The following is a 15,035-nucleotide window of genomic DNA, read 5'->3' as shown; positions in this document are numbered from 1 at the left end:
TTTCACCCATTGTCTTCTCCTTAAAGGGGAACTCCGGCTTCTGAACCAAAATCTGTTAAAGAGCCCCACACAGCACAGAATACATACCTCCCAACATTTGAAAACCGAAAAGAGGGACAAAAAGATTTGGTGCGCGCAGCGCGGCAAAATTTTTTGGCCACGCCCACTTTGTGGCCACGCCCCAATTAACACACCCCATTGTTTTCCAAAAATACTCCTTTTATATAGCTGAAATGGCAGGATCAGATGCAAATGTGCTATACCCTCATACTGTACTGCCTAAGGAAAACAATATAGCAACTCCTACATATAAATACAAATATAGAGAGAAGGCAGTCAGTTATAAGTGAGTTATAACTATGTACCAGTTTTGCCCCCCCCACACAGGGGAGACTCATACACAGAGCCCCCCATACACAGAGCCCCCCATACACAGAGCCCCCCATACACAGTGCCCCCCATACACAGTACCCCCCATACACAGTACCCCCCATACACAGTACCCTTTATACACAGTACACTTCATACACAGAGCCCCCCATACACAGAGCCCCCCATACACAGAGCCCCCCATACACAGTGCCCCCCATACACAGTACCCCCCATACACAGTACCCTTTATACACAGTACACTTCATACACAGTACCCTTTATACACAGTACCCCCCATACACAGTACCTTTTAGACACAGTGCCCCCCATACACAGTACCCTTCATACACAGTACCCTTTATACACAGTACCTTTTATACACAGTGCCCCCCATACACAGTACCCTTTATACACAGTACCCTTTATACACAGTGCCCCCCATACACAGTACCCTTTATACACAGTACCCTTTATACACAGTGCCCCCCATACACTGTACCCTTTATACACAGAGCCCCCCCCATACACTGTACCCTTTATACACAGTTCCCCCCATACACTGTACCCTTTATACACAGAGCCCCCCCCATACACAGTGCCCTTTATACACAGTACCCTTTATACACAGTACCCTTCATACACAGTACCCTTTATACACAGTACCCTTTATACACAGTGCCCCCCATACACTGTACCCTTTATACACAGAGCCCCCCCCATACACAGTGCCCTTTATACACAGTACCCTTCATACACAGTACCCTTTATACACAGTACCCTTTATACACAGTGCCCCCCATACACTGTACCCTTTATACACAGAGCCCCCCCATACACTGTACCCTTTATACACAGTGCCCCCCATACACAGTGCCCTTTATACACAGTACCCTTTATACACAGTGCCCCCCATACACAGTACACTTCATACACAGTACCCTTTATACACAGTACCCTTTATACACAGTGCCCCCCATACACTGTACCCTTTATACACAGTGTCCCCCATACACAGTACCCTTCATACACAGTACCCTTTATACACAGTACCCTTTATACACAGTGCCCCCCATACACTGTACCCTTTATACACAGAGCCCCCCCCATACACTGTACCCTTTATACACAGTTCCCCCCATACACAGTGCCCTTTATACACAGTACCCTTCATACACAGTACCCTTTATACACAGTACCCTTTATACACAGTGCCCCCCATACACTGTACCCTTTATACACAGAGCCCCCCCATACACTGTACCCTTTATACACAGTGCCCCCCATACACAGTGCCCTTTATACACAGTACCCTTTATACACAGTGCCCCCCATACACAGTACACTTCATACACAGTACCCTTTATACACAGTACCCTTTATACACAGTGCCCCCCATACACTGTACCCTTTATACACAGTGTCCCCCATACACAGTGCCCTTCATACACAGAACCCCCCCCATACACAGAGCCCCCCCATACACAGTACCCTTTATACACAGTACCCTTTATACACAGTGCCCCCCATACACTGTACCCTTTATACACAGTGCCCCCCGTACACAGTACCCTTCATACACAGTACACTTCATACACAGTACCCTTTATACACAGTACCCTTTATACACAGTGCCCCCCATACACTGTACCCTTTATACACAGTGCCCTTCATACACAGAACCCCCCCCATACACAGAGCCCCCCCCATACACAGTACCCTTTATACACAGTGCCCCCATACACAGTGCCCTTCATACACAGAACACCCCCCCATACACAGAGCACCCCCCCATACACAGAGCCCTTCATACACAGAGCACCCCCCATACACAGAACACCCCCATACACAGAGCACCCCCCCATACACAGAGCACCCCCCATACACAGTGCCCTTCATACACAGAGCACCTCCCATATACAGAGCACCCCCATACACAGAACACCCCCCATACACAGAACACCCCCATACACAGAGCCCCCCCCATACACAGAGCACCCCCATACGCGCTCCGACTCCTTGCGCTGCTTCTCTTCTTATGTGGCTCCTTCGCCGGCGGTCCCTGGCCCTTTTATAAGGTTGTGCCCGTGGGTACGTGTGACATCATTACGCACGGGCGCAACCTTATAAAAGGGCCTGGGACCGCTGGAGAAGGAGCCTCAGGAGAGAAGCAGCGCAAGGAGTCGGAGTGCTCATCCCGCTGTCACGGATCCTTCTATGAATGTCCCGCATTTCTGTAATCTATTACGAAAATGCGGGACATTCAGGGAACTATCCGGGACAGCGGGACGAGCTATAGAAAGCGGGACAGTTGGGGGGTATGCAGTAACCCCCCAACACAGAAACCCCTAATATCCCTGTAATCTGTTCCTTCAAACAGTAGGAATAAATCCCATGTTTATAGGCTGAAATCCAGCTGCAAAACAGTTATTCTCTTTCTGCATCATTTGTAATCCTGGCAGGGGAGGAGGGACTAAAACATTGATGTTACAAATTGTAACAACTTCTCCCCAGCTTACAGACAGCATGCAGGAACTACATAACCCACAATGCATTGCGCTGGGATGTTCCTTCTCTTACTGACATAACAGTGCAGCAGGGGATTGTGGGAATAAAACCCCTACAGCTAACCTCGCTTCATTAGGCCCACATTTGCACAAGGAAAAGTCTATTTTGAATTCCAGGCACAAGTTGACGTTCCGAGCATAAATGACACATGATTTCTGAGGAAATATTGGGAAATGAGATGGCATGATGGGAAATTAATGCAAAATAAAAGTTACGTTCTTTAATTCTCAAGCAGAAGTAGGCGGAGTGACTGCCACACACAAAGCGGCTTTCAATACTCTAACCAGGGTTGCCAGATTTATTTTCCAAACCAGCCCAAAACTAGCCAAAAGCCACTTTGAAAGTAGCCCAGAAATAGCCCAATATGCGCAATGAAAAATTCTAAAAAATCTGCCTTTTTAAATCGTATAATCCCTAAAGCGTATAATCCCTACCCAAGCCCTCTGTGCCCAGTCCCTGCAGGTTATAGTAGTTTTGCTGCTTCAGCTTCAGTACAAGAGGAATAGAAAGGGGAGCGTCTGCCTATAATTGCATGCTGGGTATTGTAGTTTTATATTAATCCTAGCTGTAGGCTAATTGTAATATAAAAACTACATTACCCAGGATGCACTGGGACAGGCATGTCAGAAACCCGCCAAGGTTCCATAAAACAGCCCAAATTTGTACCTTGGCGGGTTTGTAATATTATAAATTTTATATATATATATTTATTATAAATATTTATAAATTAGTAGCCAAGTTTGGCGGGAAAACCACCAATCCTGAGGTAAAATAAAATCTACTTTCTTTAATTCTCTAACAGAAGTAGGCGGAGCGACCGCCCTACACAAGCGGCTTCCTAATGTGTAACGTTAGTACCGCCCCCGGCTGACCACGCCTACAGGGCAGCTTACGTGATGCGTCACTGCGCTTACGTATAGACATGGCGCCAAGCCTCACATGATCAGACTCGGGGGCGGGGTTTAGTGAGAGACAGGAGGATGCGGCTGGCGGCTTTGCCGGAGGAAGAAGCAGGGACCTGGGGCTGCGGGCTGTATCGGGGGGAGTGTCCGGCACTGCGCTGGGACTGGGACTGAACGACCGGTACAAGAAGCTGAGTGGGGAGAGAAGATGCCGGCACCCTAGCAACTGCCCCCCCTAGCAACTGTCCCCCTAGCAACTGTCCCCCTAGCAACTGCCCTTCCTACCCGAGTCTGCTGCTCACTGACAGCTAGGGCCGCTAATCCAAGTAAGTTTCACTGCCGGGTGTGACTGTGTGAGAGGCCGGATCCCCAATCACTGCCGGGTGTGACTGTGTGAGAGGCCGGATCCCCAATCACTGCCGGGTGTGACTGTGTGAGAGGCTGGATCCCCAATCACTGCCGGGTGTGACTGTGTGAGAGGCCGGATCCCCAATCACTGCCGGGTGTGACTGTGTGAGAGGCCGGATCCCCAATCACTGCCGGGTGTGACTGTGTGAGAGGCCGGATCCCCAATCACTGCCGGGTGTGACTGTGTGAGAGGCCGGATCCCCAATCACTGCCGGGTGTGACTGTGTGAGAGGCCGGATCCCCAATCACTGCCGGGTGTGACTGTGAGAGGCCGGATCCCCAATCACTGCCGGGTGTGACTGTGAGAGGCCGGATCCCCAATCACTGCCGGGTGTGACTGTGTGAGAGGCCGGATCCCCAATCACTGCCGGGTGTGACTGTGTGAGAGGCCGGATCCCCAATCACTGCCGGGTGTGACTGTGTGAGAGGCCGGATCCCCAATCACTGCCGGGTGTGACTGTGTGAGAGGCCGGATCCCCAATCACTGCCGGGTGTGACTGTGTGAGAGGCCGGATCCCCAATCACTGCCGGGTGTGACTGTGTGAGAGGCCGGATCCCCAATCACTGCCGGGTGTGACTGTGTGAGAGGTTGGATCCCCAATCACTGCCGGGTGTGACTGTGTGAGAGGCCGGATCCCCAATCACTGCCGGGTGTGACTGTGTGAGAGGTTGGATCCCCAATCACTGCCGGGTGTGACTGTGTGAGAGGCCGGATCCCCAATCACTGCCGGGTGTGACTGTGTGAGAGGTTGGATCCCCAATCACTGCCGGGTGTGACTGTGTGAGAGGTTGGATCCCCAATCACTGCCGGGTGTGACTGTGTGAGAGGCCGGATCCCCAATCACTGCCGGGTGTGACTGTGTGAGAGGCCGGATCCCCAATCACTGCCGGGTGTGACTGTGTGAGAGGTTGGATCCCCAATCACTGCCGGGTGTGACTGTGTGAGAGGCCGGATCCCCAATCACTGCCGGGTGTGACTGCGTGCGAGGCCGGATCCCCAATCACTGCCGGGTGTGACTGTGTGAGAGGTTGGATCCCCAATCACTGCCGGGTGTGACTGTGTGAGAGGCCGGATCCCCAATCACTGCCGGGTGTGACTGTGTGAGAGGCCGGATCCCCAATCACTGCCGGGTGTGACTGTGTGAGAGGTTGGATCCCCAATCACTGCCGGGTGTGACTGTGTGAGAGGCCGGATCCCCAATCACTGCCGGGTGTGACTGTGTGAGAGGTTGGATCCCCAATCACTGCCGGGTGTGACTGTGTGAGAGGTTGGATCCCCAATCACTGCCGGGTGTGACTGTGTGAGAGGCCGGATCCCCAATCACTGCCGGGTGTGACTGTGTGAGAGGCCGGATCCCCAATCACTGCCGGGTGTGACTGTGTGAGAGGCCGGATCCCCAATCACTGCCGGGTGTGACTGTGTGAGAGGCCGGATCCCCAATCACTGCCGGGTGTGACTGTGTGAGAGGCCGGATCCCCAATCACTGCCGGGTGTGACTGTGTGAGAGGCCGGATCCCCAATCACTGCCGGGTGTGACTGTGTGAGAGGCCGGATCCCCAATCACTGCCGGGTGTGACTGTGTGAGAGGCCGGATCCCCAATCACTGCCGGGTGTGACTGTGTGAGAGGCCGGATCCCCAATCACTGCCGGGTGTGACTGTGTGAGAGGCCGGATCCCCAATCACTGCCGGGTGTGACTGTGTGAGAGGCCGGATCCCCAATCACTGCCGGGTGTGACTGTGTGAGAGGCCGGATCCCCAATCACTGCCGGGTGTGACTGTGTGAGAGGCCGGATCCCCAATCACTGCCGGGTGTGACTGTGTGAGAGGTTGGATCCCCAATCACTGCCGGGTGTGACTGTGTGAGAGGTTGGATCCCCAATCACTGCCGGGTGTGACTGCGTGAGAGGCCGGATCCCCAATCACTGCCGGGTGTGACTGTGTGAGAGGCCGGATCCCCAATCACTGCCGGGTGTGACTGTGTGAGAGGTTGGATCCCCAATCACTGCCGGGTGTGACTGTGTGAGAGGCCGGATCCCCAATCACTGCCGGGTGTGACTGTGTGAGAGGCCGGATCCCCAATCACTGCCGGGTGTGACTGTGTGAGAGGCCGGATCCCCAATCACTGCCGGGTGTGACTGTGTGAGAGGCTGGATCCCCAATCACTGCCGGGTGTGACTGTGTGAGAGGTTGGATCCCCAATCACTGCCGGGTGTGACTGTGTGAGAGGCCGGATCCCCAATCACTGCCGGGTGTGACTGTGTGAGAGGCTGGATCCCCAATCACTGCCGGGTGTGACTGTGTGAGAGGTTGGATCCCCAATCACTGCCGGGTGTGACTGTGTGAGAGGTTGGATCCCCAATCACTGCCGGGTGTGACTGTGTGAGAGGTTGGATCCCCAATCACTGCCGGGTGTGACTGTGTGAGAGGCCGGATCCCCAATCACTGCCGGGTGTGACTGTGTGAGAGGCCGGATCCCCAATCACTGCCGGGTGTGACTGTGTGAGAGGCCGGATCCCCAATCACTGCCGGGTGTGACTGTGTGAGAGGCCGGATCCCCAATCACTGCCGGGTGTGACTGTGTGAGAGGCCGGATCCCCAATCACTGCCGGGTGTGACTGTGTGAGAGGCCGGATCCCCAATCACTGCCGGGTGTGACTGTGTGAGAGGCCGGATCCCCAATCACTGCCGGGTGTGACTGTGTGAGAGGCCGGATCCCCAATCACTGCCGGGTGTGACTGTGTGAGAGGCCGGATCCCCAATCACTGCCGGGTGTGACTGTGTGAGAGGCCGGATCCCCAATCACTGCCGGGTGTGACTGTGTGAGAGGCCGGATCCCCAATCACTGCCGGGTGTGACTGCGTGAGAGGCCGGATCCCCAATCACTGCCGGGTGTGACTGTGTGAGAGGCCGGATCCCCAATCACTGCCGGGTGTGACTGTGTGAGAGGTTGGATCCCCAATCACTGCCGGGTGTGACTGTGTGAGAGGTTGGATCCCCAATCACTGCCGGGTGTGACTGTGTGAGAGGCCGGATCCCCAATCACTGCCGGGTGTGACTGTGTGAGAGGTTGGATCCCCAATCACTGCCGGGTGTGACTGTGTGAGAGGTTGGATCCCCAATCACTGCCGGGTGTGACTGTGTGAGAGGTTGGATCCCCAATCACTGCCGGGTGTGACTGTGTGAGAGGCCGGATCCCCAATCACTGCCGGGTGTGACTGTGTGAGAGGCCGGATCCCCAATCACTGCCGGGTGTGACTGTGTGAGAGGCCGGATCCCCAATCACTGCCGGGTGTGACTGTGTGAGAGGCCGGATCCCCAATCACTGCCGGGTGTGACTGTGTGAGAGGCCGGATCCCCAATCACTGCCGGGTGTGACTGTGTGAGAGGCCGGATCCCCAATCACTGCCGGGTGTGACTGTGTGAGAGGCCGGATCCCCAATCACTGCCGGGTGTGACTGTGTGAGAGGCCGGATCCCCAATCACTGCCGGGTGTGACTGTGTGAGAGGCCGGATCCCCAATCACTGCCGGGTGTGACTGTGTGAGAGGCCGGATCCCCAATCACTGCCGGGTGTGACTGTGTGAGAGGCCGGATCCCCAATCACTGCCGGGTGTGACTGTGTGAGAGGCCGGATCCCCAATCACTGCCGGGTGTGACTGTGTGAGAGGCCGGATCCCCAATCACTGCCGGGTGTGACTGTGTGAGAGGTTGGATCCCCAATCACTGCCGGGTGTGACTGTGTGAGAGGTTGGATCCCCAATCACTGCCGAGTGTGACTGCGTGAGAGGCCGGATCCCCAATCACTGCCGGGTGTGACTGTGTGAGAGGCCGGATCCCCAATCACTGCCGGGTGTGACTGTGTGAGAGGTTGGATCCCCAATCACTGCCGGGTGTGACTGTGTGAGAGGCCGGATCCCCAATCACTGCCGGGTGTGACTGTGTGAGAGGCCGGATCCCCAATCACTGCCGGGTGTGACTGTGTGAGAGGCCGGATCCCCAATCACTGCCGGGTGTGACTGTGTGAGAGGCTGGATCCCCAATCACTGCCGGGTGTGACTGTGTGAGAGGTTGGATCCCCAATCACTGCCGGGTGTGACTGTGTGAGAGGCCGGATCCCCAATCACTGCCGGGTGTGACTGTGTGAGAGGCTGGATCCCCAATCACTGCCGGGTGTGACTGTGTGAGAGGTTGGATCCCCAATCACTGCCGGGTGTGACTGTGTGAGAGGTTGGATCCCCAATCACTGCCGGGTGTGACTGTGTGAGAGGTTGGATCCCCAATCACTGCCGGGTGTGACTGTGTGAGAGGCCGGATCCCCAATCACTGCCGGGTGTGACTGTGTGAGAGGCCGGATCCCCAATCACTGCCGGGTGTGACTGTGTGAGAGGCCGGATCCCCAATCACTGCCGGGTGTGACTGTGTGAGAGGCCGGATCCCCAATCACTGCCGGGTGTGACTGTGTGAGAGGCCGGATCCCCAATCACTGCCGGGTGTGACTGTGTGAGAGGCCGGATCCCCAATCACTGCCGGGTGTGACTGTGTGAGAGGCCGGATCCCCAATCACTGCCGGGTGTGACTGTGTGAGAGGCCGGATCCCCAATCACTGCCGGGTGTGACTGTGTGAGAGGCCGGATCCCCAATCACTGCCGGGTGTGACTGTGTGAGAGGCCGGATCCCCAATCACTGCCGGGTGTGACTGTGTGAGAGGCCGGATCCCCAATCACTGCCGGGTGTGACTGCGTGAGAGGCCGGATCCCCAATCACTGCCGGGTGTGACTGTGTGAGAGGCCGGATCCCCAATCACTGCCGGGTGTGACTGTGTGAGAGGTTGGATCCCCAATCACTGCCGGGTGTGACTGTGTGAGAGGTTGGATCCCCAATCACTGCCGGGTGTGACTGTGTGAGAGGCCGGATCCCCAATCACTGCCGGGTGTGACTGTGTGAGAGGTTGGATCCCCAATCACTGCCGGGTGTGACTGTGTGAGAGGTTGGATCCCCAATCACTGCCGGGTGTGACTGTGTGAGAGGTTGGATCCCCAATCACTGCCGGGTGTGACTGTGTGAGAGGCCGGATCCCCAATCACTGCCGGGTGTGACTGTGTGAGAGGCCGGATCCCCAATCACTGCCGGGTGTGACTGTGTGAGAGGCCGGATCCCCAATCACTGCCGGGTGTGACTGTGTGAGAGGCCGGATCCCCAATCACTGCCGGGTGTGACTGTGTGAGAGGCCGGATCCCCAATCACTGCCGGGTGTGACTGTGTGAGAGGCCGGATCCCCAATCACTGCCGGGTGTGACTGTGTGAGAGGCCGGATCCCCAATCACTGCCGGGTGTGACTGTGTGAGAGGCCGGATCCCCAATCACTGCCGGGTGTGACTGTGTGAGAGGCCGGATCCCCAATCACTGCCGGGTGTGACTGTGTGAGAGGCCGGATCCCCAATCACTGCCGGGTGTGACTGTGTGAGAGGCCGGATCCCCAATCACTGCCGGGTGTGACTGTGTGAGAGGCCGGATCCCCAATCACTGCCGGGTGTGACTGTGTGAGAGGCCGGATCCCCAATCACTGCCGGGTGTGACTGCGTGAGAGGCCGGATCCCCAATCACTGCCGGGTGTGACTGTGTGAGAGGCCGGATCCCCAATCACTGCCGGGTGTGACTGTGTGAGAGGTTGGATCCCCAATCACTGCCGGGTGTGACTGTGTGAGAGGTTGGATCCCCAATCACTGCCGGGTGTGACTGTGTGAGAGGCCGGATCCCCAATCACTGCCGGGTGTGACTGTGTGAGAGGTTGGATCCCCAATCACTGCCGGGTGTGACTGTGTGAGAGGCCGGATCCCCAATCACTGCCGGGTGTGACTGTGTGAGAGGTTGGATCCCCAATCACTGCCGGGTGTGACTGTGTGAGAGGTTGGATCCCCAATCACTGCCGGGTGTGACTGTGTGAGAGGCCGGATCCCCAATCACTGCCGGGTGTGACTGTGTGAGAGGCCGGATCCCCAATCACTGCCGGGTGTGACTGTGTGAGAGGTTGGATCCCCAATCACTGCCGGGTGTGACTGTGTGAGAGGTTGGATCCCCAATCACTGCCGGGTGTGACTGCGTGAGAGGCCGGATCCCCAATCACTGCCGGGTGTGACTGTGTGAGAGGCCGGATCCCCAATCACTGCCGGGTGTGACTGTGTGAGAGGTTGGATCCCCAATCACTGCCGGGTGTGACTGTGTGAGAGGCCGGATCCCCAATCACTGCCGGGTGTGACTGTGTGAGAGGCCGGATCCCCAATCACTGCCGGGTGTGACTGTGTGAGAGGCCGGATCCCCAATCACTGCCGGGTGTGACTGTGTGAGAGGCTGGATCCCCAATCACTGCCGGGTGTGACTGTGTGAGAGGTTGGATCCCCAATCACTGCCGGGTGTGACTGTGTGAGAGGCTGGATCCCCAATCACTGCCGGGTGTGACTGTGTGAGAGGCCGGATCCCCAATCACTGCCGGGTGTGACTGTGTGAGAGGCCGGATCCCCAATCACTGCCGGGTGTGACTGTGTGAGAGGCCGGATCCCCAATCACTGCCGGGTGTGACTGTGTGAGAGGCCGGATCCCCAATCACTGCCGGGTGTGACTGCGTGAGAGGCCGGATCCCCAATCACTGCCGGGTGTGACTGTGTGAGAGGCCGGATCCCCAATCACTGCCGGGTGTGACTGTGTGAGAGGTTGGATCCCCAATCACTGCCGGGTGTGACTGTGTGAGAGGTTGGATCCCCAATCACTGCCGGGTGTGACTGTGTGAGAGGCCGGATCCCCAATCACTGCCGGGTGTGACTGTGTGAGAGGTTGGATCCCCAATCACTGCCGGGTGTGACTGTGTGAGAGGTTGGATCCCCAATCACTGCCGGGTGTGACTGTGTGAGAGGTTGGATCCCCAATCACTGCCGGTGTGACTGTGTGAGAGGCCGGATCCCCAATCACTGCCGGGTGTGACTGTGTGAGAGGCCGGATCCCCAATCACTGCCGGGTGTGACTGTGTGAGAGGCCGGATCCCCAATCACTGCCGGGTGTGACTGTGTGAGAGGCCGGATCCCCAATCACTGCCGGGTGTGACTGTGTGAGAGGCCGGATCCCCAATCACTGCCGGGTGTGACTGTGTGAGAGGCCGGATCCCCAATCACTGCCGGGTGTGACTGTGTGAGAGGCCGGATCCCCAATCACTGCCGGGTGTGACTGTGTGAGAGGCCGGATCCCCAATCACTGCCGGGTGTGACTGTGTGAGAGGCCGGATCCCCAATCACTGCCGGGTGTGACTGTGTGAGAGGCCGGATCCCCAATCACTGCCGGGTGTGACTGTGTGAGAGGCCGGATCCCCAATCACTGCCGGGTGTGACTGTGTGAGAGGCCGGATCCCCAATCACTGCCGGGTGTGACTGTGTGAGAGGCCGGATCCCCAATCACTGCCGGGTGTGACTGCGTGAGAGGCCGGATCCCCAATCACTGCCGGGTGTGACTGTGTGAGAGGCCGGATCCCCAATCACTGCCGGGTGTGACTGTGTGAGAGGTTGGATCCCCAATCACTGCCGGGTGTGACTGTGTGAGAGGCCGGATCCCCAATCACTGCCGGGTGTGACTGTGTGAGAGGCCGGATCCCCAATCACTGCCGGGTGTGACTGTGTGAGAGGTTGGATCCCCAATCACTGCCGGGTGTGACTGTGTGAGAGGTTGGATCCCCAATCACTGCCGGGTGTGACTGCGTGAGAGGCCGGATCCCCAATCACTGCCGGGTGTGACTGTGTGAGAGGCCGGATCCCCAATCACTGCCGGGTGTGACTGTGTGAGAGGTTGGATCCCCAATCACTGCCGGGTGTGACTGTGTGAGAGGCCGGATCCCCAATCACTGCCGGGTGTGACTGTGTGAGAGGCCGGATCCCCAATCACTGCCGGGTGTGACTGTGTGAGAGGCCGGATCCCCAATCACTGCCGGGTGTGACTGTGTGAGAGGCTGGATCCCCAATCACTGCCGGGTGTGACTGTGTGAGAGGTTGGATCCCCAATCACTGCCGGGTGTGACTGTGTGAGAGGCTGGATCCCCAATCACTGCCGGGTGTGACTGTGTGAGAGGCCGGATCCCCAATCACTGCCGGGTGTGACTGTGTGAGAGGCCGGATCCCCAATCACTGCCGGGTGTGACTGTGTGAGAGGTTGGATCCCCAATCACTGCCGGGTGTGACTGTGTGAGAGGTTGGATCCCCAATCACTGCCGGGTGTGACTGTGTGAGAGGCCGGATCCCCAATCACTGCCGGGTGTGACTGCGTGAGAGGCCGGATCCCCAATCACTGCCGGGTGTGACTGTGTGAGGCCGGATCCCCAATCACTGCCGGGTGTGACTGCGTGAGAGGCCGGATCCCCAATCACTGCCGGGTGTGACTGTGTGAGAGGCCGGATCCCCAATCACTGCCGGGTGTGACTGTGTGAGAGGCCGGATCCCCAATCACTGCCGGGTGTGACTGTGTGAGAGGCTGGATCCCCAATCACTGCCGGGTGTGACTGTGTGAGAGGCCGGATCCCCAATCACTGCCGGGTGTGACTGTGTGAGAGGCCGGATCCCCAATCACTGCCGGGTGTGACTGTGTGAGAGGCCGGATCCCCAATCACTGCCGGGTGTGACTGTGTGAGAGGCCGGATCCCCAATCACTGCCGGGTGTGACTGTGTGAGAGGCCGGATCCCCAATCACTGCCGGGTGTGACTGTGAGAGGCCGGATCCCCAATCACTGCCGGGTGTGACTGCGTGAGAGGCCGGATCCCCAATCACTGCCGGGTGTGACTGCGAGAGAGGCCGGATCCCCAATCACTGCCGGGTGTGACTGTGTGAGAGGCCGGATCCCCAATCACTGCCGGGTGTGACTGTGTGAGAGGCCGGATCCCCAATCACTGCCGGGTGTGACTGTGTGAGAGGCCGGATCCCCAATCACTGCCGGGTGTGACTGTGTGAGAGGCCGGATCCCCAATCACTGCCGGGTGTGACTGTGTGAGAGGCCGGATCCCCCAATCACTGCCGGTGTGACTGTGTGAGAGGCCGGATCCCCAATCACTGCCGGGTGTGACTGTGTGAGAGGCCGGATCCCCAATCACTGCCGGGTGTGACTGTGTGAGAGGCCGGATCCCCAATCACTGCCGGGTGTGACTGTGTGAGAGGCCGGATCCCCAATCACTGCCGGGTGTGGAACTGCTGTGAGAGGCCGGATCCCCAATCACTGCCGGGTGTGACTGTGAGAGGCCGGATCCCCAATCACTGCCGGGTGTGACTGTGTGAGAGGCCGGATCCCCAATCACTGCCGGGTGTGACTGCGTGAGAGGCCGGATCCCCAATCACTGCCGGGTGTGACTGTGTGAGAGGCCGGATCCCCAATCACTGCCGGGTGTGACTGTGTGAGAGGCCGGATCCCCAAATCACTGCCGGTGTGACTGGTGAGAGGCGGATCCCAATCACTGCCGGGTGTGACTGTGTGAGAGGCCGGATCCCCAATCACTGCCGGGTGTGACTGTGTGAGAGGCCGATCCCCAATCACTGCCGGGTGTGACTGTGTGAGAGGCCGGATCCCAATCACTGCCGGGTGTGACTGTGTGAGAGGCCGGATCCCCAATCACTGCCGGGTGTGACTGTGTGAGAGGCCGGATCCCCAATCACTGCCGGGTGTGACTGTGTGAGAGGCCGGATCCCCAATCACTGCCGGGTGTGACTGTGTGAGAGGCCGGATCCCCAATCACTGCCGGGTGTGACTGTGTGAGAGGCCGGATCCCCAATCACTGCCGGTGTGACTGTGTGAGAGGCCGGATCCCCAATCACTGCCGGGTGTGACTGTGTGAGAGCCGGATCCCCAATCACTGCCGGGTGTGACTGTGTGAGAGGCCGGATCCCCAATCACTGCCGGGTGTGACTGCGTGAGAGGCCGGATCCCCAATCACTGCCGGGTGTGACTGTGTGAGAGGCCGGATCCCCAATCACTGCCGGGTGTGACTGTGTGAGAGGCCGGATCCCCAATCACTGCCGGGTGTGACTGTGTGAGAGGCCGGATCCCCAATCACTGCCGGGTGTGACTGTGTGAGAGGCCGGATCCCCAATCACTGCCGGGTGTGACTGTGTGAGAGGCCGGATCCCCAATCACTGCCGGGTGTGACTGTGTGAGAGGCCGGATCCCCAATCACTGCCGGGTGTGACTGTGTGAGAGGCCGGATCCCCAATCACTGCCGGGTGTGACTGTGGGAGGCCGGCCTCTCCAATCACTGCCGGGTGTGACTGTGTGAGAGGCCGGATCCCCAATCACTGCCGGGTGTGACTGTGTGAGAGGCCGGATCCCCAATCACTGCCGGGTGTGACTGTGGTGAGGGCGGATCCCCATCACTGCCGGGTGTGACTGTGTGAGAGGCCGGATCCCCAATCACTGCCGGGTGTGACTGTGTGAGAGGCCGGATCCCCAATCACTGCCGGTGTACTGTGTGAGAGGCCGGATCCCCAATCACTGCCGGGTGACTGTGAGAGCCGGATCCCCAATCACTGCCGGGTGTGACTGTGTGAGAGGCCGGATCCCCAATCACTGCCGGTGTGACTGTGTGAGAGGCCGGATCCCCAATCCTGCGGTGTGACTGTGTGAGAGGCCAGGATCCCCAATCACTGCCGGGTGTGACTGTGTGAGAGGCCGGATCCCCAATCACTGCCGGGTGTGACTGTGTGAGAGGCCGGATCCCCAATCACTGCCGGTGTGACTGTGTGAGAGGCCGGATCCCCAATCACTGCCGGGG

General features: G+C 57.9%; 1 protein-coding gene across 2 annotated transcripts in view; it reads left to right on the top strand.

The window, feature by feature from the left end:
* The first annotated feature begins 3,829 nt into the window (after window positions 1-3,829).
* MGC147242 (uncharacterized protein mgc147242) overlaps window positions 3,830-15,035 on the top strand; it is a 28,480-nt gene continuing 17,274 nt past the window's right edge. Inside the window, exon 1 of one of the 2 annotated variants that reach the window (XM_031892733.1) lies at window positions 3,830-4,165. The gene's annotated coding sequence lies outside the window, so the exon portion shown is untranslated. The remainder of the gene's footprint in view (window positions 4,166-15,035) is intronic. The other variant, NM_001078934.1, reaches the window with a different exon arrangement.

Source organism: Xenopus tropicalis, chromosome 9 (assembly GCF_000004195.4).
Source record: "Xenopus tropicalis strain Nigerian chromosome 9, UCB_Xtro_10.0, whole genome shotgun sequence".
In the NCBI taxonomy this organism is placed as follows: Eukaryota; Metazoa; Chordata; class Amphibia; order Anura; family Pipidae; genus Xenopus; species Xenopus tropicalis.
Note: the sequence above shows the minus strand (reverse complement) of the source record. Positions and strands in the feature narration are given on the sequence as shown.